Genomic DNA, 23,550 nt, shown 5'->3' with positions numbered 1-23,550 from the left:
TGGGTGAGGACCAGGCATGAATTCCTCAAGGGGCTGCATTCCCCCAAACTACAAAGACACCAACAAATTCTCTGCTGTTTTCAGTACAAAAAACCCAGATACTAAATTTTTTAAATTTATTTATTTTAGAAGGAGAGAGAGAGTATGTGTATGTGAGTAGGGGAGGGAGGGGCAGAGAGAGGGAGACACAGAATCTGAAGTGGGCTCCAGGCTCTGAGGGTCAGCCTGTTGTGGGGCTTGAACCCACAAACTGTGAGATTATGACCTGAGCCAAAGTCGGACACTTAAGTGACTGAGCCACCCAGGTGCCCCCCAGATACTTAATTTTTAAGTCACCTTCTTATATCATCAATGTTAAAAATGGTGATTACATGACAGCCCACTAATTAAATGCAATGTCATCAAAACGGTAGATATTTGCAAATGCATCTACCCAAAATGACCGATAATTAAACAAAATTTTTAAAAATGGAATCTGAAGGGGTTTTGTACTGATGAACAGGGCTGAAAAAATGTATACCTCCCCAGTTGGTCTCATTTTAAATTTGTGACCACAGATGTCAACTGTCAATCTGTAATCAAATTATGCACACCTGGTTCATTTTCTACTCTCCTGCATGCCTCTTATGGGTTACATTGAGTTCTAACCCCCCATAACTAGAATGTGACATGATTTGGAAACAGTCTTTACAGAGGTAATCAAATTACAGTGAGGTCATTGGGGTGGGATATAATCTAATATGACTGGTACCTTTATGAAAAGGGAAAATTTAGGAGTGCCTGGGTGGCTCAGTCGGTTAAGCATCCGACTTCGGCCCAGGTCATTTTGCTTTCTGGTTGTTACTACTGATAAATTATTCATGCTCCTATCTTCAGCAAATCCCTCATTTTGTTCACTACATCCCATCTACCAGGGATGGCTAAAAAATCCAAAGGCAGAGACAAGAAAAAAACATAAATTGACCTCATTAACCCCATTTTATGGATATGGATATTAAGGTTTAGATCTTCAGCATAACTCAGCAGCCATGAAGTGGAAGAAGCAGGACTAAAATCCAGATGTGTTTAGTACCAAAAATACACGCTTTTCTCTAGGAATGATGCTCAGCATCACCGGGGATGCTTATTTTAAATGCATCCAGAAAGAAAGACAGAGACAGACAGACACACAGACACAGGTTTGCGTGAAATGTTCTAGGTCTTACCACACAAGAGTTGAAAGTGAAGATTGAAAGGACTTTAAAGTGAAGGAGGTTAAAGAGAGTATTGGCCTGATATGAGAAAATCTGCCTGAAATAAAATTAAGGCATGAGCAGAAACACACACATACACTTACATGCAGCAAAAGAAGATCTTAGCACAGGTATAACCTCCATGAAAGCAACAAAGAAATAACGAGGATAAAGTATGGGGACCTTATGGTGAGAGAATCAACCCAAAACTATTTAGTATCTGCATCTAAGGGTTAGGAAGAGAGGGTTACAGCTTGTACTGATGTGTGTAAATGTTCATAACTTGTATTTAATCTAAGGGGGGATAGGGTTTGGCATTGGTACTACCCACTTCTTCTATAGTTGCCTTTGCCCTAAGATTTGTAAAGTGTCTCTGGCATGAACGGAGAATTGTATTCTAGTCAAATACGCAGATTACAGTAAGATCACTATACAACTGGTTAAATTATTTTAAGAAATAGTCTGTGATTAAATATATATAACACTAACCATAGCTAAAATGAACATAACTTAATCCATTATTGTTGTTGCTGTTCATTACATAAGCATTTGTGATTTTGCAATCATCAATAGTATTACCATTTATCAGTACACAAAATAGACCTTCTAGACATGCTTGTTGAATAAATGGAAATAAAACCAGAGTTTCCTCATTAAATTCAGGGATTCTACAGGGAAAAAATTAAGTGCTCTGTGAGCCAAAACAGAAAATCATATAATAACAGAACAAGAAGGGAGAATAACAAAAAGAAAATTTAATTCTGTATATGACATGTATATATTGCCAATAAACAAAACTTCAAAATAGAGAAATGGGGGGGAGGGAATATAACTTCAGATGGGTTTTAACAGGGAACTTAAGCCTGGTATTTATTGGGAATACTGATCATCAAACTATTTGTAGGAGAGTTTAAACATAAGAAAGGGGTGGTGGTGAAGGACAAATTGAAATCAAATTAAAGTCACAGACTCTGCCAAAGTGGCTAATAATTGGCCAGCCCTGCAGTGAGAAGGGACCAGTGGGTCTTCTCCCAGCGATCTACAACAGCAACTTTCTTTTTTTTTTTTTTTTACTTTTTATTTTTCAACTGTGGCAAAAAAAAACCAGGAACAGAAACAACCGCACAACATAAAATTTACTATTTTAACCACTTCTAAGTGTACAATTCAGTAGTATTATGTATATTCATATTTTTGTGCAACCAGCAGAACTTTTTCATCTTGCAAAGCTGATACTCTATACTCATGAAATAATAATCCCTCATTTTCCCCTTCCCAGGTTCCCCTGGCAACCTCCATTCTTTCTGTTGCTATGAATTTGACTACTTTAGATACTTCATATAAGTGAAATAAAACAGTCTTTTTTTTTTAAAGAAGGGGGTGATGATCAACTAACAATAAAATGTGGTTCATGCTAGGGCTGCAAATTAGTTTTGAGGTGCTGGCAGGGGTGAGCTTGTTGGCAGGGTTTTTTCAAGATGGACCTTGTGCTGGGTAAACATTTGAGCTATGTAGTAATTCTCTAGGTAACAGAATAGGGAAGAACATTTTAGTTCATAGAACTGCATGGGCATTGAATGCAGGTTAAGTTGTTGTAACAAAGAGCAACAGAACTATGCTGACTTAAAGTAAATACAAGTATACTTAATTAAGAGCTGGTTTGTAGATGAAGCCTTTGTTGGCGATTTAACGATGTTAAAGAATATTTCTTCTATCTTATTGGTGTCTCATTCAAAATTAGGTTTCCGTCTTGTGGTACAAAATGGCTCTTCTTTCTACCATCATGCCCGTTTCCCAGGGAGAAAGAAAAATAAAGCACAAATCCCATCCAAAGAATCATCCTGGAAAGTTCACAATTTCTCTACTCCATTGGTCAAATCTTAGCCAGAGACTATGTTTGGGTACAAGAGAAGCAAGGAAATGTAATCTATTCTAGTAATCCATGTGTCCAACTAAAATTCTAGAGGTTCCATTATCAAAGAAGAGGAAGATAGTTATGGGAGGAAAGCAGCAGTCATTGCCACAATAGGAGAATTAATTCTCCCAAAATATATTCTCCAGTGTATAGATCTGCTTATGTGCACTGTCTTTTGTGACTGGCCTATTTCACTTAGCCTAATGTCCTCAAGGTTCTTCCATGTTGAAGCATGGATTTCCTTCTGTTTTAAGGTTGAATAATATTTCTTTTTTTTTTTAATTTTTTTTTTTAACGTTTATTTATTTTTGAGACAGAGAGAGACAGAGCATGAACAGGGGAGGGGCAGAGAGAGAGGGAGACACAGAATCTGAAACAGGCTCCAGGCTCTGAGCTGTCAGCACAGAGCCCGACGCGGGGCTCGAACTCACAGACCGTGAGATCATGACCTGAGCCGAAGTCGGACGCTTAACTGACCAAGCCACCCAGGCGCCCCAAGGTTGAATAATATTTCATTGTATGTATACATACCGCATTTTGTTTATCCATTCACCCATTGATGGACTCTTAGGCTGCTTCCACTTTTTTTTCTCATAATTTTTCCTTAAGTGCTTTGGTTGTGGTTCCTTCACCCTGTTCCAATCCAATTTGTCATTAAGACAAATTACTGATGGATATAGCCCAGAGTCTAAAAATATGATGCTTGTACATAAGATAATTTAACATTTCATTCATAGATCTTTATCTTCCCATGTGGTTTCAAATATGGGTAGGCTTTATGTCATGTAAACAGAAGGTAGCTGTATAATTGGTTGCACAACCATGATTTAGAGTCATACACAACATCAGCCACTATCCTTTCATCTACGATCTTAACCTGAAGCTTGAGAGTAGATAGGCCACAAAAGTGGTTCAGTCAGAGGATTCCTGTTGGACCTTTCAGATCATGTTACATTAGACAAGTGTCAATCTCTGAGCCTCAATTTCTTCGGCAATAGGACACAGATACTGGGTGAGCTCCAGGATCACTGGCAACCTCTCTCTTTAAAAAAACAACCTCATTTGGTTGTTGTGAAATGGAAGTTAGTAATAATGATAGTAATGGCATATAATAGTCAGCTATTACTATGTAACAACCAACCACAAAATCTCACAGGATTTATCCATTCACCCATTGATGGACTCTTGGGCTGCTTCCACTTTTTTTTCTCATAATTTTTCCTCAAGTGCTTTGATACCCTGAAAATTGATAGTAATGGTAGTAGTATTATATAAAAGTAAGCTATTGCTACATAACAAACACAAAAATCTCAGAGGCACACAACAATAAGTATTCATCACTTGCTCATTCATCTTCGGGTTCAGCTGATCCCAGCTGGACTCAGATGGGCTCAGCTTCAAGCCAGATTTGGTTTCCAGTCTACTCCATGTTTCTCATCCTCCTGAGGCCAATAGATTTTGAGGTGGAGAGATAGGGATGTTCTTCTCACAGCTCTGGCAGAAGTGCAAAAGGAAGGCCATCAGCCCAAGCACATCCCAGGCTTCATGTCAGGTTGTATCCTGGTGTATCCTGGTGTATCACAGACTTTACTGACTTCTAACTTGGACAGCCAACCAGAAGGCAATCCAAATCCAAATGCTCTTCCAGTCTCCTTGGCGCCTTTCAGTAAGAAGAACAACAATGCATGCTCCCTGAGCCTCTTTCCTCTCCTGGGCAATGGGGATGGGATGTAGAGGGGAATACGACCTTCAAGATGTTCCCTCTCCTGGTACTTACATCCTTACATTCTTTGAGAATTGAGATGTGACTGAAAATAATGCCGAGTGCAATAGTAGGCATATGGGTAATGTACGTGTGAGACAAAGAATGAACATTTTTAGGAAACTTACAGGGTAGAATAGGATAAACAGAGACTTCATGGTAGGAAAATAGCTCTTCGAAGATGCAAACAAAAATGATCATCTGACATTTGACTGACTGATATACTATGCCTTCTGCCCCTATGTTGATTATTATGATTATTTCCCTGTGGTAATACTTTACATCACAGCCTTGCCATGGTCTCATGGAGGGAAGAATGGATTGACTATATAATGCTTTGGTTTTGTACTTGGCCATTTTACTTGTTTGATCAATGGGATGTCAGATGATCATTTATTTTTGCATCTTCAAAGAGCTATTTTCCTACCATGAAGTCTCTGTTTATCCTATTTTACCCTGTAAGTTTCCTAAAAATGTTCATTCTTTGTCTCACAACGTGCATTACCCACATGCCTACTTTTGCACTCGGCATCATTTTCAGTCACATCTCAATTCTCAAAGAATGTAAGGATGTAAGTACCAGGAGAGGGAACATCTTGAAGGTCTTATTCCCCTCTACATCCCGTCCCCATTGCCCAGGAGAGGAAAGAGGCTCAGGGAGCATGCATTGTTGTTCTTCTTACTGAAAGGCGCCAAGGAGACTGGAAGAGTATTTGGATTTGGATTGCCTTCTGGTTGGCTGTCCAAGTTAGAAGTCAGTAAAGTCTGTGATACACCAGGATACACCAGGATACAACCTGAAGGGGTTGGAAGAGGAAGAGGAGGAGGTAACCTCACAATGAAATCTGAATGTGCCCCGGGCATTTCTAAAGAACTCTGTGGTTTATTTCTGTTCTCTTTTTCCTCCATCAGGGAGGAAAACTTTCCTAGCAAACACACTCACAGAGACGCACACCCCTCAGGCTAACACCAGGAAAACTGCAAAGACAAGGCTTTGTTGACACGAGAGGCTGTGATGTAGTGAGCCAGAATCGCTGCCTGCTGGGTCGAGACAACAAGGTAGTGTTAAGGGGCTGTATTTAGACAAGCACTTGAGCCCACCAAGAGCAAGAAAAACCCACCACTGTCAGCTGGCCCCGCAGATGCACCCAACTTCCCAAACAACAGTATCCCCCGATGCAGCCCAACAGAAATGTTGATTTAAATTATTCGTGCTAATGTGAGTGCGGGATAAGGTGATGTGATTCTTGGCTTGCTGACAGCAAGCTGTGAATGATGTGGTAATGGTATATATATATCCCAGCCTGGATGCCTGAGAAGAAAGGCAGGACTGTGAAATCACAGCAGGGCCCTGCCATTTGCTGCCCTGCTGAGTGCGACAGACACACACAGGGCTGTGTCCAGGTCTGTCAGGAGAGGTAGCCAGACAAGCCCCAGGAGTCCAGAAAAATCCTCAAGCTCCGCCCAAAAGATTGTGTGGAGAATACCAAGCAGAGGAAAATGTCAACTCTACGTTTTAATTGCAAGAGACAGAAAAACAGTTGCTAGATAGTCTGTTGTCAGCATCTAAGGAAGAGCTTGGAAAATGGCCACAATATGTGGGTTCCCACCTTTGTCACTATTTGTGTGACCTGCCTTCAATGTCTCCACCTTTACACTATTGTGGGTGATTCTGAGACACTTAGTTTCATGAAGCCAAAAAGAAAAGAAATTGTGCATTAAGATTTAGGAGAAAATAATGGTTCTAAAATTATGGCCATTAATCTCAGAATGGTTATGGTACAAAGAGTGTACTTTGAAAAAAAAATTAGTCTGGAAAATACAGAACACTGCCCTTCAAAGTGCCCATACTTTCCATCATAAGAAATCTGAAATGGTTCACTAATAGACAAGGGAACTAATTTTGGATGGAATTAGAAGATTCCCAACTTAAAAACTCACATCTGCTTGGCAAATGACATGGCATAGAGGTCATGCCATATATGGCATTTCTTTCCCTTTTTTCCATCACCTGATCCTTTGGCCGTAGAGCCTTTCCCCAGTGATACCAAGCTATATAACATGTGACCAGATGGCTGATTATGTAACCAAGCCCTTTACTTTCTAATTCCTATATAAGGAATATAGTCTGATATTGAACTCACTCATGGTCATAACACAAGCCTTAAAGCTGTTCAAAGTAAGACAGAGTGATGCATCAATCCATCCTAATACATCTCCTGCTGTACCCCCAGGGTCCTCACACCCAGCCTGGCACAAAGAAGACACTTTGTGCACTGAGTGAAATCAACGCGGTTCACTCCACTATTTTCAGAGTGACATCAAACATCTTCCAAATGCTCCTGCTCCAGGATGGATTCAGTGTAAATCCCATTCACACAGCCTCATGATTTAGAGGTAGCCCCCTGCCCTTCACATTCCTGGTCTTAGGCTGACAAGGCAGGGAAGATGGCTTTGTCATACAACACAGTAATAACTCAAATTCTGCTTTTATATTTAAGTTTGACACATCCAACCCTCAGCACTTTCTCAATAAGCATGTTTCTTTCCACTCCTTTTGAAACCTCACAACTGTTCTCAACCCTAGTGGTAAATTGGTAGATGTAAGACTGGATAGAGAAATGATCCCTTGAACGCAGCTTGCAGAGAAGGTGGAAGAACCCACCATGTTGATTTGGAAAGATTTCTTAAACTACTTAAATGCCCTTGAAGTACCCCCATCCCTCTCCCACACCTACAGTCCCAGAAAGTCTGTACAAGAACACAACAACAACATAAGCCATAACCCTGGTGTTTTCTTAAAGTATACATTTAGTCTAGGGATTAGAGGGGGGGAAAACTGTATGAAACTAAATCAGATTTTATAGTAAGGTGGTAAAAAACAAATCCATTGGGACTGAATTAACTCTGGCAAATTACAGAAGAAAAAAAAATCAGGTAAGTCGTTTTAAATTTATACCCAAGCAAACAAATTAATTTTGTTGTGATTCCAGACCACTTTTTGCCCTCATCTGAGGGGAAGAAGTAGCTCATTTTTACAGCCTGGGATGTAACAACTGCTGGTCTTTATGCTCTGGATAATTCCTTGAGGTTGCTTTGTTTTTGTTTTTGTTTTTATTTTTTTTAACTCTAAAAATGTTTGAAATTGAACTACACCCTCATTAGCTGGAAACCTTAAATTGGTAGCAAGGCCCAGCTTCTCTCCTAGAAACATTTTTTTTCCTAACATCTGACCCCAGCGGCTCCTCCCCACACTACCAGTCTCATTCGATCCCATAAAGACAGGCACCCACAGCTGAATTTGAGTCCAGACACCGTATTTTGGGCAATGACTAAAAATACCAGCCCACCTATTTTTAGCATGGAGAATAAACATTATCTGTGTGTTTCTTTGGCTCCCAGGAGATTGTTTTTAGTCACAGAATTGAATACCCCTCCTTCCCGCCATGGATTATTTTTAAAATGCGGGCTCAGAAATAACCCACATACACAACATTGAAGGCCTGACTGCCCTTAAAACTAGAAATATACCATCCAAAATCAAAGCTAATACCTTAAAAATGTGATCAACCAAAGTCAGAAGCCTAGAGAACCAACACATTTTTATTGAAGACTTGCCGTACTTTTGACGTCATGCTAAAGACCAACACTTGTACTTCTAAAAAGCAGAAACTCATCCTCCATTACATGACCTGGGTGAGAAGTTGCCATGGGAATTAGTTGTGAAGAAAGAATGAATTGATAGGGCACACTAAATTGGAAGGACTATTCAGAAGATGGGGAAGAGCCTTCATTAATTTAGCCAACTGGGGAAAATCCAGAGAAAGTTAAAGTTCATACCCTTCCTACTGCCTTTTACATTTCTGGGTCTTCCCATGTCAAAGACTGCAATGATACTGGTGATAAAGAAAGAATTTATGCTGAGCACCTGCCTTGTTGGGGCGGGGGGGGGGGGGTGGTGGGAGGGGTCCCTGCCATAGACTCCAAGCTTTAGAGAGTCCCACTTAGGATCTTATCTAGCCATAACCTTCCGTATAGGACAAGAAATCCATGAGGCCAAGGAGATATGCCCACTGGGAGCCCACACTTACCAGTGTTATAGGTTGAAAAGTGTCCTCCAAAAATTCATGTTGAAGTCCTATCTCCAGGACCTCAGAATGTGATCTTATTTGGAAATAGGGTCTTTGCAGATGTAATCAAGTTAAGATGGGGTCATTAGGATGGGCCCTAATCCAATATGACCAGTGTTCTACGGAAAGGGGATATTTATACAAAAGGGATATTTATACAAACACAGGGAGAGTGCCATGTGAAGACGGAGGCAGAGATCCCGGAGATGGATCTACAAGCTAAGAAATGCCAAAGGTGTCCAGCAAACCACCGGAAGCTGGGAGAGTACATGGACGAGATTCTCCCTCACAGCCCCAAAGCAATCAATCCTACTGATGCCTTTATCTCAGATTTCTAGCCTGGAGAACTGTGAGACAATAAATTTCTGTTGTTTAAGCCACCCAGTTTGTGATACTTTGTTAGAGCAGTCTTAGCAAACTAATACACCCTCCTTCTAGAATACACCCCAGTTCTCAGGGCCCAGGATCTCCTGAGCCCCACTTCCCGAGGCCCATCCTCCTTAATGAAGACTGTGCCACCAAGCTACGCCCCTCTAGACCCGAGACAGGAGGGGCTGTGCATGCAGCATATATATTCCAGCTTGCATAGGAGAGGCCTCTGCTGCTGCAGAAGCTGGAAGTGGGCAGAGGGCTGCAGGTGGCAGGCCTGGGGCTGAGGTCGGCTTTCTCCAACCAGAACAATCCAACAGAGAATTCAAGGATTTTAAGAATTCTGAATTTGAACCTTGCCTGCTAGGTAAAGATGGTAAAGATGAAGATACATTTATCAAGAGAAGAGACTAAAGTGTTTCTTTGTAATGGTTTGTTAGCCGGACTTCTAACTTTTAAATATTCCAACATGGAATACATGGGTCTCTTTCTATCTCCCGGCATCAGTCACACGAAGGAGGTTAGGAGAGGTTGAGACTGTTGTTGAATTCATACCAAGATGCCACAGTCCATTTTCTCAATCTGAAATAACCCCATCCAGTATCAGCCTTACATTTGGAAATGCAATCACCATATATCTAAGGGTAAATAAGCCCTGTGCCCTCCTGCCCGATGATATTTTGTTTGCTTTGCCAAAAAAGACATGTTGAATGCAAAGCCTAAAAATAAAAATTCTTCAGCTAAAATTTCCCACCAGAGCTGATTACTTCTAAGAACTCACAAGATCTAAGAGAAAACAATAAAACGCATTGGGAAGACTCAATGTTAGACAACAAAGCACCTGGGTCCATCTAGCCTCACAGAAGCTCAGTTCCTCAGAATTTTATGATTATCAGTCCAAGGACACACCCTCCGTTTCAGAGGCCTGCCCTCAGCTCACTCAAAGATCTGCCAGGCCAAGACGATCTGTGGGAAACCATGTGAGAGGTTGTATTATAAATACACATTAACTGACATTATGGCCTGAGATCCTGAAATTTGGAGGAAATTAAATACCTGGAACATACAAATCTAAGCACATAATAGTACCTATTGGCTCATTTTTAGAGAGTTGGGATCTGATTTCAGGATATTTATAACCAAAACAGAAGCATTTTTTAAAAAAGAGAGTCTTAAGAAAATTATAGAGGTAAGGATAGTTAGGCCAATGGCTAAATCAGGTTGTGTATGGCCCCCAAGGATATGTATTAAAAAAGAATTGCACAGCAGCATTAACTGGGGCCACAGTAATGGTTTTTTGGCGGTCACATGTTTAGGCAACATTCGGAGAACAATAACAATGTTCTGGATACAACACAGGGCAAAAAGGGCTTTATAGAAAATGTTTTGAGACTTAACTGAAAGACTTCAATTAGCATTTCAACAAGAGACCTGGTTCTGTTGACAGGTAAGTAAAATAATCCGAGTTCGGGACAAAATTATGTAGAAATAGATGTAAGGGTCTCAAGTCTATTCGATTATTTGTCTTTTTTTTTTCCGACAAAAAAAAAGAAAAAGAAATGTTGTTTTTTGACCTAGTGTTCAGCCCATGAATAGTCTGCTCAATTGCCTTGGAGAGCAGGAAATGGTTAATAAAAAAAAGCAACCAGGCCAGTTCATAAAAGTGGGCAGCAACAGACTCCAACACCTCATATTCTCACTACTTGCCCTTATAAAATAATAGAAAAAGCATCATAAAATCAATATTAACTTATTTAAGTAGCTGTAAAAGAGCTCTCTGGTCATTTGGTCCAACTATAAAATTATCTCACTGTCTCAGTGAACCGCCGATCCTTTGAGACTATCCTTCATGGCTGCCTATTAGTCCTTAATGATAAATACACTGATTACTACTGGCATATCTTTCTTAAGGTTGGAGAGGAGTTTTTAAAGCAAATATATCAGGTATTGCAATAGAACTCTTTCCCAGTTACCACGTTACTCTATATATTCACGCAAACACATACTGAAACAGTAATAAAACTCAAAACCTTTTCCCAAATAAAACACCACAAAGTGTTGTATAGCCAATGTAGTATCTACAAACCATTTTCTGAATTTTCTTGTACTTTTCTTTATATATTAGAAATATTAAAACATGGGTTCCCTCACAGGCGATTTTTAGGTCAAACAATAATGCATATACCTGGTTTTCCAGCTTTTAAGCTCTCAGTTTCTCCTAGTTGGCTTGTACTGCCAAGATTTTTTTTTCTATTTATTTACAGTCCCTAAATCATACTCTCCTAATTTCTCAGAACTATGTTAGAAATTTCCATCAGACCTCATGGTCAGGAATGGCTCTGCTTTTCTTAACAACTGGCTTGTTTCTTATATTATAGATATTGTCATTCTTAATGACTGAAAGTGTTTCTCTCTTTGCCTTGGCCACCAGGCTACCTGTTAATCTCTCCTACTCCTGCTAGACAATTTTTCTACCTTTATTTCCTCCCTCACTCCAGTTATCTTCAGTTATTCATTTTATTTTTTTTTTAATTTTATTTATTTATTTTGAGAGAGAGAGAAAGGCAGAGAGAGGGAGAGAATCCCAAGCAGTCTCTGTGCTAAATTCAAACCCTTCCCTTCGACTTAGAGGAGATTTTTCTAGGTAACCCTTCCAGATAATCTGACTCACATGTCTCTAAAAACATACCCACCCCTTAACTTAACTTCTTTACTTTCATGTTACATCAGCACTTACAAGCAAACATCCTCAACAGGTAGCTAGATCTCTACATTGTTAGAGTTGGCTGCATATAGTTTATCTCATTCTTCCATATTTGTATTTAGTTACAGTATTTATTTTTTTCTCTCCTGGGAGAGATAAAGCTCTTTGAGATCAGACATTGTACCCACACAACCATCACTTGCTGGTTAACAACTTCCTAATTCCTGGGTAGTTCTCCACTGCTTAGAAGGCTACTGTGAACACCATTAGCTTTTAATAGGAATAGTCAGGATAAGATAGATTATGCTGCAGTAACAAAACAAAACAAATCTCAGTAGCTTTACACACCACAAAATTATTTTATCACTCAAAAATAAATAAATAAAATAAACTTCAAGGCCAAATGACTCTCCAGAGCAACCATCCTCTACTCTATATGGTGCCCAGCTATCCATGCTGCTTTGATTTGTGAGACAAAGTCATCATTATGTGAAGATGTATCCATGATCAGACAGATAGAGGAAAAGACAAACAGGAGAATAGCAGAGGGGCTAGAAGCTATGTACTTCACTTATGCTTATGGTTCATTAGCCAGATTAAGTCACATGATCCTGCCTAACTGCAGGCAGGCTGTGAACATAGTCTCTTGTATGTCTAGGGAAGGAAGGAGAGCCAGATGTCAGTGAGCCTGAATAACATCCACCACATATGCCTACTTTAAAAAAGAAGAAAGAGGGGCATGAGGGTGGCTTAGTCAGTTAAGTGTCTGACTCTTGATTTCACCTCAGGTCATGATCTCACAGTTCATGGGATCAAGCCCCACATCAGCAGAACCTGCTTCAGATTCATTCTCTCTCTCTCTCTCTCTCCCAAAATAAATAAATAAACTTTTAAGAAAAAAGAAAAGAAAAAGAAAATTATTGAAGTTGATAACTTGTCATGAAGATTTAGGAATAAATTCCAGTGTTTTTACTAGATGAAATTATTTTAAGTGATTAATTCTAGTAATAAGTGTCAGCCATTACAAGATACATTTATAAAATCAAGCCCATCAATCTTAACAAAAATGACTATTTCAACCAATCAACAAACATATAAGGATCACCAACTGAATGTGAAAGTCAACATCAAACACAATATACCATCTGAACTAGCATGCTTATTGGAAAAGTAATTGAGAAGCCAATTTCTTGTCAGTTCTAGAAAGAGGAATAAGATGAAACTAGAATATCTGTCCATCCCCCCCCACCACCACCTATTTTGAAGCAGCCACAATGTAAAAATTCAAGTAATTAGTCACTCAATATGAACACAATAGATATATGCCCAGGAATGTGAATGACTTCAAGTTATTAGAAACATATTTTTAAGATTTAAGGAGGCAGAATTTAAGTTGAAAAACACAACTAAAATACTCAAAACAGAGAAGGCAAATGAAGAACCAGACTATGCAATAGATGTGCATAAAAGAGAGGTATTAAATACAGACCAAAAATAGCTACAGAAGGCTTCATTGAGGACATGATAATAGGTCACTGAAAAAGAGTAAATTTAAGATAAGGAGGGACAGAAAAATATAGCAAGAGAGATAGGAAATAGATCTGAAAATATTTTTTTCAATTTTTTTTAACATTTATTCATTTTTGAGAGACAGAGAGAAGAGAGCATGAGCAGGGAGGGGCAGAGACAGAGGGAGACAGAATCCAAAGCAGGCTGCAGGCTCTGAGCTGTCAGCACAGAGCCCGACGTGAGGCTTTAACTCACTGACCACGAGATCATGATCTGAGCCAAAGTCAGACACTCAGCCATGAACTGAGCCACCCAGACACCCCATAAATCTCAAAATCTTGATAAAGTTAATATTGTTTACCAATTTAGAATCTGGAATGTTGTCTAATAATCCTTTCTTCTTGGTATTTTCAATCTTCTTTCCTCTAGTGACAGGATTTCTTTGATTGAACCCTATCTTGAGCTTAATTTTCTTACGCCCTGCACCACCAAATGTCTTATTTCCTGACTGCTTTTCATCACATCTACTCATATCTCTACTTATTTCAGCTGCCTTCTTCCTTACCCCTGCATTGAAACTCTGCTCTTGGCTATGACTAATGACCCCTTCCTTATGGAAATACCCTTCTCCCTTGGCCTCTGTGACTCTTACCCATCCTAGTTCCCTATTTTTCTCACTGTTCATCCTCAGTCTCCACTGATTCCTTGTCCACCACCTTCTTCCCTGAATGTAGTATTTCCCAAGGTTTTGCACTTTCTTCCCACCCCTTCCAGGAAATCCATTCCATCCTATGATTTCAAACATCACCTCTCCGAAGATATCAGGCTAAATCACCAGACCTGATGTTCCTTCTGAGCACTTCCCAATGGTCTTTAAATTCTTTTAATGCTTATTTTTTAACAGAAAGAGAGACAGAGACAGAATGCGAGTGGGGGAGGAAGAGAGAGAGGGAGATACACAATCTGAACCAGGCTCCAGGCTCTGAGCTGTCAGCACAGAACCTGACATGGGGCTCGAATTCAGGGACTGCAAGATCATGACCTGAGCCGAGGTCGGGCACTTAACTGACTGAGCCACCCAGATGCCCCTTCCCAAAGGTCTTTAAAGTCCTCTCCCTGGGTGTTCTATCAGCATGTCCAAGCTGACATACTGTCACCAAGGCCAGTCCCAACCTGTCTCATATTCACTCTCAGTTAATGGCATCAATATCCATGCTTCCCTCTCCTTTGACCCTGTCCAAGGTTTTCCCAAGTGTTTATGACAACTTTAACTTCAGAGGCTCCTGCACTCAAATTCTCTTCTCCTCTTACCTAATCTTTTGTAACTGTCTCCTACTTTAATATCTCCCCATCAAAGTCACACATGCAGTGAGCACACATGTCCTCATGCTATGGTTGAATCACCCTCCTTCTCCCAATCCTTTGCTGGCTTCCCATTGGCTGAATATGAGTCCACACCTCTCACCTAAACAAGCAAAGCCCTTCCAGCTCAACTTCTCTTCCCAGCTTTATCTGAAAGTACTCCCCAAAAGAGCATTTTGCTCTAATCAAAAGAGATGATTTATAGCCATCTAAAAATACTTTGAGCTTCATATCCTGAAATTCCATTGTTTCATGTAAAGTTTTCACAAAAACCTTTCTCCCAGTGTCACTTACCAAACACAAAACTTATCTATATTCAACTTATAGAAAATAATTTAACTCTTTTTTTAACATTACTACCTCTAATACTTTAAATAACTGTTAAGAATTATTCCCTCCTCAATATGAGAAATACTTTAAGATGCAAGATACTCTCTTCAAGAGTGAAAAATATGAAACACAAATTTAAAACAAGCTTGAATTGAGCAATCTAAACTTTAGCTAGACTTAATTTTTAAGATTATAAAATTAATAAATACCTGTTTCAGGAACTTCAATCATTACAGAAATATGTAACATTAATAGCTACTATTAATTATGTGCCAGGTAATATACCAATTGCTTTATATGGATCATGTCATTTAATCTTCATGACAACCTTATGAGATAAAAACTAAAATTATCTGCATTTTATAAGTGAAGAAACTGAGCCTTGAAGAACTTAAATAACTTGACCATAGTTAAAAAGCTAGTAAGTGGTACAGCTACAATTGGACCAAGTCACCATCCCAGGAATCAAAAGTCCTTTATAACCCTATCTTCAGATTAAAATCCTATCCTCAGGTAAAAATTTCAACTTGGGCTTTTAGAGAACAAATAAAATGGAATGACCTCTGCCAATGAGGACACTGACCTATAAAGGAAAGAACTGAAAAGTCCCTGCCTGGCTCACTCAACTGCATGCAAAGGCTGAGGTTTTAAGAAGCACCTACATTATCTGTCCATTATCTTCTCTTCTCCAGACTGATTCTCCCACTGGACATCTGTCTTTTGGATTAAGGTACCAATCTTTCTCTCAGGTAAGAGTGAAATGTTTCTCAATGTTACTTGCTCATATTATCAGTAAGAAAAGTAATCTTATTGCCTGGAATGGGTAACACAAATAACTATTAAACCACCATAAACAATATTTCACATATAATCTCAGGAGGTTACTGGACATGAAATGAAAAACCAATGTTATCAGCAGTAAAAAGAAGGAAAATAGACAATGCCCTTCTATAATATTTTCTATAAGAAAGTCCCTGTACTTTCATAGTGCCAACGGGAGAAAAAAAAGATTCATGAGCTCACTTTCTACCTTCCTAAGTGTCTGGATTGGAAAGAAAGAAGATTGATGAGTAAGACATATGGACAATGTAGCCACCTCTAGCTGGTAAGGCTGCTTGGCACAAAACAGAGAAAGTGCTCCTTAGACCCCTCTAGACTCTTTACTACCACCTGCCAGTAAGTTGTCATTGTGATTATATCAGTCTATAATGTCTACATGTGAATGGTACCCTCTGGGGTTGTTCCAAGGACAATCCACACAACCTATATAGCCTGGAAGGTCATTAAATAGAGAATAAGATCCAAGAGGGCAGGCTAATTAAAGAAACATGATATATTAACCCAAATGAGAAGCATGACAAGCAATCAACCAGCATATTTGTCCATATGAACCAGAGACAAAGCAAAAGGAAGAAGGCTTCAGATACAGCATGAAAAATTCAGGCCACAGGGAGGAAGAACTGCCTAATAGGAGTGATAGAAATACTCTGGCTAGAGTTGCTTAAGATGATCAAGCATTTCTTTTCTTGGGATTCAGAAACATTTTCATTTGCTTATGCATATCTACCCTTGCTTATGCATTCACAATTCCCCCTCAGTTTTTTTTTATTTTTAATTTTTTAACATTTATTTATTATTTTTGAGAGGCAGAGAGAGACAGAGTATGAGCAGAAGAGGGGCAGAGAGAGGGAGACACAAAATCCAAAGCAGGCTCGAGGCTCTGAGCTGTCAGCACAGAGCCCTACACGGAGCTTGAACCCATAAGCCATGAGATCATGACCTGAGCCAAAGTCAGACCCTCAACCGAGCCACCCAGGTGTCCCTCTCCCTCAGTTTTGAGAAGGAATACCAGACCTTCTTTGTCTGACACAACTTATAACTTCTAAGCTAGGATAAAGATTAATAGATTGGAGTCAAAAATAACTTGGCCAGGGCCAGCCCTTACTTATCAGCAGAGGGTTTAGCCAAGTCCATTAAGTCCATTAACTTCTCAGCTTACATGTCACCACCCCATAGAAGGCTGCCTTATGAAACACCTAAAGTAGATTTTTTCACCATCTCCCCAGTAAATTCCATCTCAGCCCACTTATTAGTTTCCTTCCCATCACTTACCGCAACTTGCACTTTTATATTTGTCTATTTACTTGCTTTGTTTTCTGTCACCCCATTAGAATGTTAGATCCATGACAGAAGGGGGAAAAAAATAGGTGTTTTAATTACTTGTGTATATTCCCAGCCCCCATAGCACTGCCCAGCATATGGCAACCACTCAGTATTTGATGAGCCAATGAACTTTTCTGAATCCAGAGATTTTTTTTCTCATCTATAAATGAGAGGTTTGCTGCATTTGCTATGAAGAACACAATGTAAAGGATGGGGCTGGCTGTCCCAGTCTGCTCTACAGTCATACGGCTCCCTGGTTACTCTTTTCTCAGGTACAAGCCATCATCAACAGCAGCATCTAGAAAGGCTGAAGGCAGAACTGGCTGGAGTTTGCAATCTTATATCCATCAAATCCTAGCAATGTCTCCCTTTTGATCTCATCACTACTTTTGTGTCATAATTTCCTGTCCCTAGGAGCAGACAGGGGCAAGCAGGCTGGACTCAAAGGCTCAGTGCGTCCACTACAGTCACCCTGTGGCCTTCTGCATGATATCCAGGGCAATGGTGCACTTGCAGTTATCTTTCATCATTTCCTTTTGGGGCTCCTCTGAGAATGGAACATAGCAATGAGACCTGTGATAGTTAATTTTAGACATCAACATGGCCAGGTTATGGTAACCAATTGTTCAGTCAAACACTAGTTTAGATGTTGCCGTGAAGGTGTGTTGTAGATGTGACTGACATAATCAACAGACTTTAAGTAAAGCAGGTTAGTCTTCATAATGTGGGTGGGTCTAATTCAATCAGTTAAAGGCCTTAGGAATAAAGGCTGAGGTTTCCCTGAGAAGGAATTCTGACCCAAGACTGTAACATAGGAATTGCACCAGATTTTCCAGCCAGCTGGTCTGCCCTATGAATCCTGGACGTGCCAGACCCCACAATCACGTGAGCCAATTCCTTAAAATAAATCTATCTCATGTATATATAATATATATACACTAAGTATATTTATATATTATATTTATAAATATGTATTTATTAAACATATTAAATATGAATATATATACACATTACATGTGAAATTTTATTTATGTGTATTTTTTTCTGGAGTTAAGGTCCATTACTTTCATCAGATTCTCAGAGTAATATTCTCCAAAATTTTATATGAGAGAATATATATAGAATAAGAGAGAGAGAACCAACAGTATATATAATAGGATATATATAAAACCATTAGAGTATTTCTCAGAGCTTGTGGATTTTTACACACAGAGAATCTACCTTTTCCATCATGATGAAAAGATTGTTTTTTTTTTATCCTCTCTCAGGGAATGGTCAAGAACATCAGGGTACCCAGCGAGAGGAATGACCCTTGAGAGTGACCTGTTTATAAGTGCCTTCTGGCCTCCTCAGAATCACTTAACCTAGGCCACCCTTCGTAATTCAGAGAAAATCGAAACCACAGTTTAGAGCCTCAAAAAAGTTCATGTAGTGGGGAAATGAAGGGCTCCTCAGAGTTCTGACGCAAATGGAAAAGACTTTTTTCCACCCCCAGTTACCCCTCTGGGCCCTTTCACCACCTGGAAAAAAACAGTGGTACATGACTGAGCAGAGTAAGTACTGCTCCCTCCCTCTTGAATTCCATTTTTTAAAGAATCTCTCTTCTAAAAATACAAGGAATTCTATGAATCTTTTTTCTGCTTCTGAAGTATTTTCTACAGAATCTCTCTAGTACTTGCAAAGCGGTGATTATGAATGACTAAACAGTCTTGCATATATTTCTGGAATACTTGGAAATGCCTCTGTTATTTTTGGAAGTATGTGCTTGTTCAGGTTATTCTGGCAATGGGCAGCTACTGAAAAAATTCTTTCGTGATAAAAAGCCTGTAGCTCCACCTACTGCTTCCTCACAGATGACAACCAGGGTTTCAGCACTAAAAATTAAAGACGGGGGTCCAGCGAAACAGCTCTATTTTCAATACAAAGCTCATCTATTTAACTGCTCTCGGTAAAAGTTAGCTAATAGGTTTCCGCCACTGGCAAAACAAATATATATAGCCCATACATTATGTATTACAAGTGAAAGAGTGGGAAATAAAAGCAGGCAAGGAATGAATTGTTTGAGTGTTTTGAAATATCTCTCAACGTTGTTGCCAACATCTGCTGAAAAGTGAGACAGATGGGAGAAATCCTCAGAGAACAGACAACTTTGGGGGGAAAAATGGACTCTAAAATATAGACAAAATATTCACAAACATGAGGCCTGATGGTATCGGTGCATCTTGTTTTGCCTGGATTTGAAGGAAATGGTGACACAGGAGTTGAAGGCAGGGGAGAAGTGAGAGAATCCAAGTCTTTAAATGAATGTTCCTTTCAAAATGATCCAACTCTCCCCTTCCCGGTCTTTGCTCATGGCTCACTCACACAAGATGCAATCCAAGAAACAATTTCCGATAGAATTAATTCTTTTGTTTTGACTCTTTCCACTGCTACCAAACCCTCCAAATCAACGCCTCCCCATTACAGCAGACTTTCTTGTCTAATTTCTAGAACCTCAACCACAATAGATTATGTGATTCTTCTCTCAATATGTGATTAAGAAGTGCCAACAAAGAAACATTTTTTCTTCTTTTCTGCCCTTTCATTCTTCCTGTGAGTCTCAGATGCTTTTCAGGTAAAATCCAGTTTCTCTCTACCACAGCTAAAAAGAAATACATGTTTCCCATTTTCCATTTGAAACAGTGAGGAGTAGCTGAATTAGGACATGAACTGTGGAGAACACGGATGATGATGTCAGTCGTGTCTAGGCAGACAACCTTTTTGTTACTAAATCTAGAGGGGTTTTTTTTCCTCTTTTCTTTTTTTCTGCTTTCATTAAATGGATTTAGCTGCTTAAAAGTGTATACAGCTTTGGTTTCATGTTAACACAGTATTTTATAATTATACCACCCATAACATTTGTATTTTATACCTAAAGGTACATTTTGGGGTAGAGTTTTGTTTGGACTACTTTTAATTTGGTAGCATTTTAACCCTCCAGAGAAATTGCCAGAATCATACCAGTATCTCCCATGGACCATTTATCCAGATCCAAATGGGGTAACCTGTAAAAATTCTGATCCATTAGTTTTATCACTCTCTCCATATATCGTTTTTTCTTGCCCGTTTGGGAATAAATTGCATACATCATGCTCTTCACTCCTAAATAAGTTAATGTGTACTTCCTAAAAGAAGGACATTCTCTTACATAACCACAGTACACTTACCAAATCTAGGAGACTTAACTTTGGTGTCATTCTACTATCTATCTAATCCGCAGCCCATATTCAAATTTTGCCAATGATCCCAGTAATGTGTTTATAGCTGTATTTTTTATTCTAGCCAAGGATCCAGTCCTGACTCATACCTTTTGCTTCATTCTTCTATATCTTTAGTCTCCTTTATTTTGCGTTAGTTTTTCAGCCTTTTTTTAATCTGTCATGACCTTGAGACTTTTAAAGAGTGCAGGTCAGCTCTTGTACAGTGTTCCGCATTTGGGGCTATGCCTCTTTCACCTTCTCCTATCACAGAAATGATGTGTTGTCAGTGTATTACGTTAGGAGAGATGTGATATTGGCAGTGCTAACTTTGGCATTGGTTGAAATGTTGCTCATCAATTTTTTTCCCTCCATAACTAGTTAATAATTTGTAGGGACACACTTTGAGACTATGAATATATCTTGTTCCTCATCACATCTCACTTACTAGTATTAGTGTACATTTTCCCTGAATTAATTAATACTAATGATGGTTGCAAAATTGTGATTCTCTAATTCTGTCATCCTTTCTACATTCACTATTTTTCACCTACCTTATTTCAATATTACCATTTTGCAATTTCAATTGCAAACCAGGAGCCTGTTCACAAAGACCCAAGCTGCTTCTTGATCTGAATGAGAATTCTGAAAAGTTTGTGGGCATTAAATCCTAAAGAAAAATATTAAATATTCCCCCCAAACCTTTCAAACCTTTAAGCAAATTCTTCCAACAACTATCAGCTACCAAATGAAAACAAAAATAAAACTGCACCTACATTAACACTGAATGATTTGATTGAGGAAAATAAGAACCATCAAATATAAAATATAGTATGGATCCTTAGTTTTGATTAAAGAGAAAAAAGACAGTAAAATTCAAGTCTCCTGAGAGGTGGTCTCACAGGGGCCAGGAGACAGTGTCTTCTCCCAGAGAATCGAAGGAACCATTCATCCTGAGATTGCTACCGGAGGCCACTGTTCAATCCATATAGTCTGGTGGCTTGAAGGAATCTGGGAAGATCATGTGACTCACCTTCAACCCAGCCCCTTCCTCCCAGTGGATCCTCACCTAACAGTCTCCTCAGATGCAGAATGAACCTCCCTTTAAGATCTGCAGAAACCTCCACCCTCTATAGCAATGCTTCCTGTCAGAAAGGACTGTATAGCTAACCAAGGCCCTTTGCACACCCTCCCTCTCAGTATTATCCTTAGCATAACTATCCAGCAACTACCCTAATAGCTGGTGCAAAGAAATATGATTTCTTGAATCCTGTGAGAGTTTGTTTTATTCAGCAACTATTTATTGTCTTTCTCCTTTTTTGGGGATGAAGTTAACTTCTCTGCTCCACTGATGTTGGGCGTGGTCGTATAAGTTGCCTTGGCCAATGGGATGTCAATAGATAGGATACAAGTAGAAGCCTTATGTATGCTTCCACAGTTTGGCTTGGCCTCCTACATTTTTGGAATAGCTGTGACAACATCATGCCCTGGGCAGAGATCCACTCCTCTTGCAGATGAGGGAGGATGAGCCTCGTCTGTAAGTTTCTTTGCTTTTTAAACCTGCCAGCTAGCATCTGGAGTGATCTGCCTCTTTCTCAGGCAGATCTGCCCTCCATGTATGGGGTCAGTTTCAGATTTTACCCAGGATACTTCTGAAGTTGTGACCCCAAAACAGCTAATCTTAGATAAAGTTAAATTTGTAAATAAAAAGAATATGAAGGCAATGGACAACTAAAGGTCATTTCCCATATTTAGTAACATTATCCACTCAGCATTGTGTCAGGAGGGCTAAGCCAAAGTCCCAAGACTCCTCTGGAAAACAATAAAATCTTAAAGTAGAGACAGATGGATAATTATGCTTCATCATAAAACAACAACAAAATAAAGGCATAAAAGTAAACCAACACAATGCAAAGATGTGGTACCATTCTATTCAGTCCTGAGGTGGACATACTGGATTTTTAGTTGAATAAGACAATACACAAACCTACTCTCTTTTGAGATATCTGTGGACTCCATGTGATAATAGCCCACTTAAAGTTAGCATATTTATCAAGGGAACCCAAGGATGGGCATAATTTCTGATAAATGGCTAAGCAAATTTCATTCTGTTTGCAATTCAAAGATAATCAGAGGGGCGCCTGGGTGGCTCAGTAGGTTAAGCAGTTAAGCGTCTGACTTTGGCTCAAGTCATAATCTTGCAGTTTGTGAGTTCAAGCCCCACATCGGGCTCTGTGCTGACAGCTCAGAGCCTGAAGCCTGCTTTGAATTCTGTGTCTCCCTCTCTCTCTCTGCCCCTCCCCTGCTCATAGTCTGTCTCTGTCTCTCAAAAATAAATAAATGTTTAAAAAGATAATCAGAGTGGGGGCACCAGGGTGGCTCAGTTGGTTAAGCATCAGACTCTTGATTTCAGCTTAGATCATGACCTCACAGTTCAAGAGGTCAAGCCTCATGCAGGGCTCTGCACTGATAGCACAGAGCCCATTCGGAATTCTCTGTCTCCCTCTCTTTCTGCCCCTACCCTGCTCATGCTCACTTGCACACACACTCTCTCCTTCTCGCTCAAAAATAAATAAATAAGCATTTTTTAAAAAACATCAGAACAGGGGCGCCTGGGTGGCTCAGTCGGTTAAGCGGCCGACTTCGGCTCAGGTCACGATCTCGCAGTCCGTGAGTTCGAGCCCCGCGTCGGGCTCTGTGCTGACAGCTCAGAGCCTGGAGCCCGCTTCAGATTCTGTGTCTCCCTCTCTCTCTGCCCCTCCCCTGTTCATGCTCTGTCTCTCTCTGTCTCAAAAATAAATAAACGTTAAAAAAAAATTTAAAAAACATCAGAACAAA

This window comes from Panthera pardus, unplaced genomic scaffold (assembly GCF_024362965.1).
Source record: "Panthera pardus isolate Hobbes unplaced genomic scaffold, ASM2436296v1 HiC_scaffold_25, whole genome shotgun sequence".
NCBI lineage: Eukaryota > Metazoa > Chordata > Mammalia > Carnivora > Felidae > Panthera > Panthera pardus.
The sequence above is the reverse complement of the archived record's forward strand: the minus strand, read 5'-3'. Positions refer to the sequence as shown.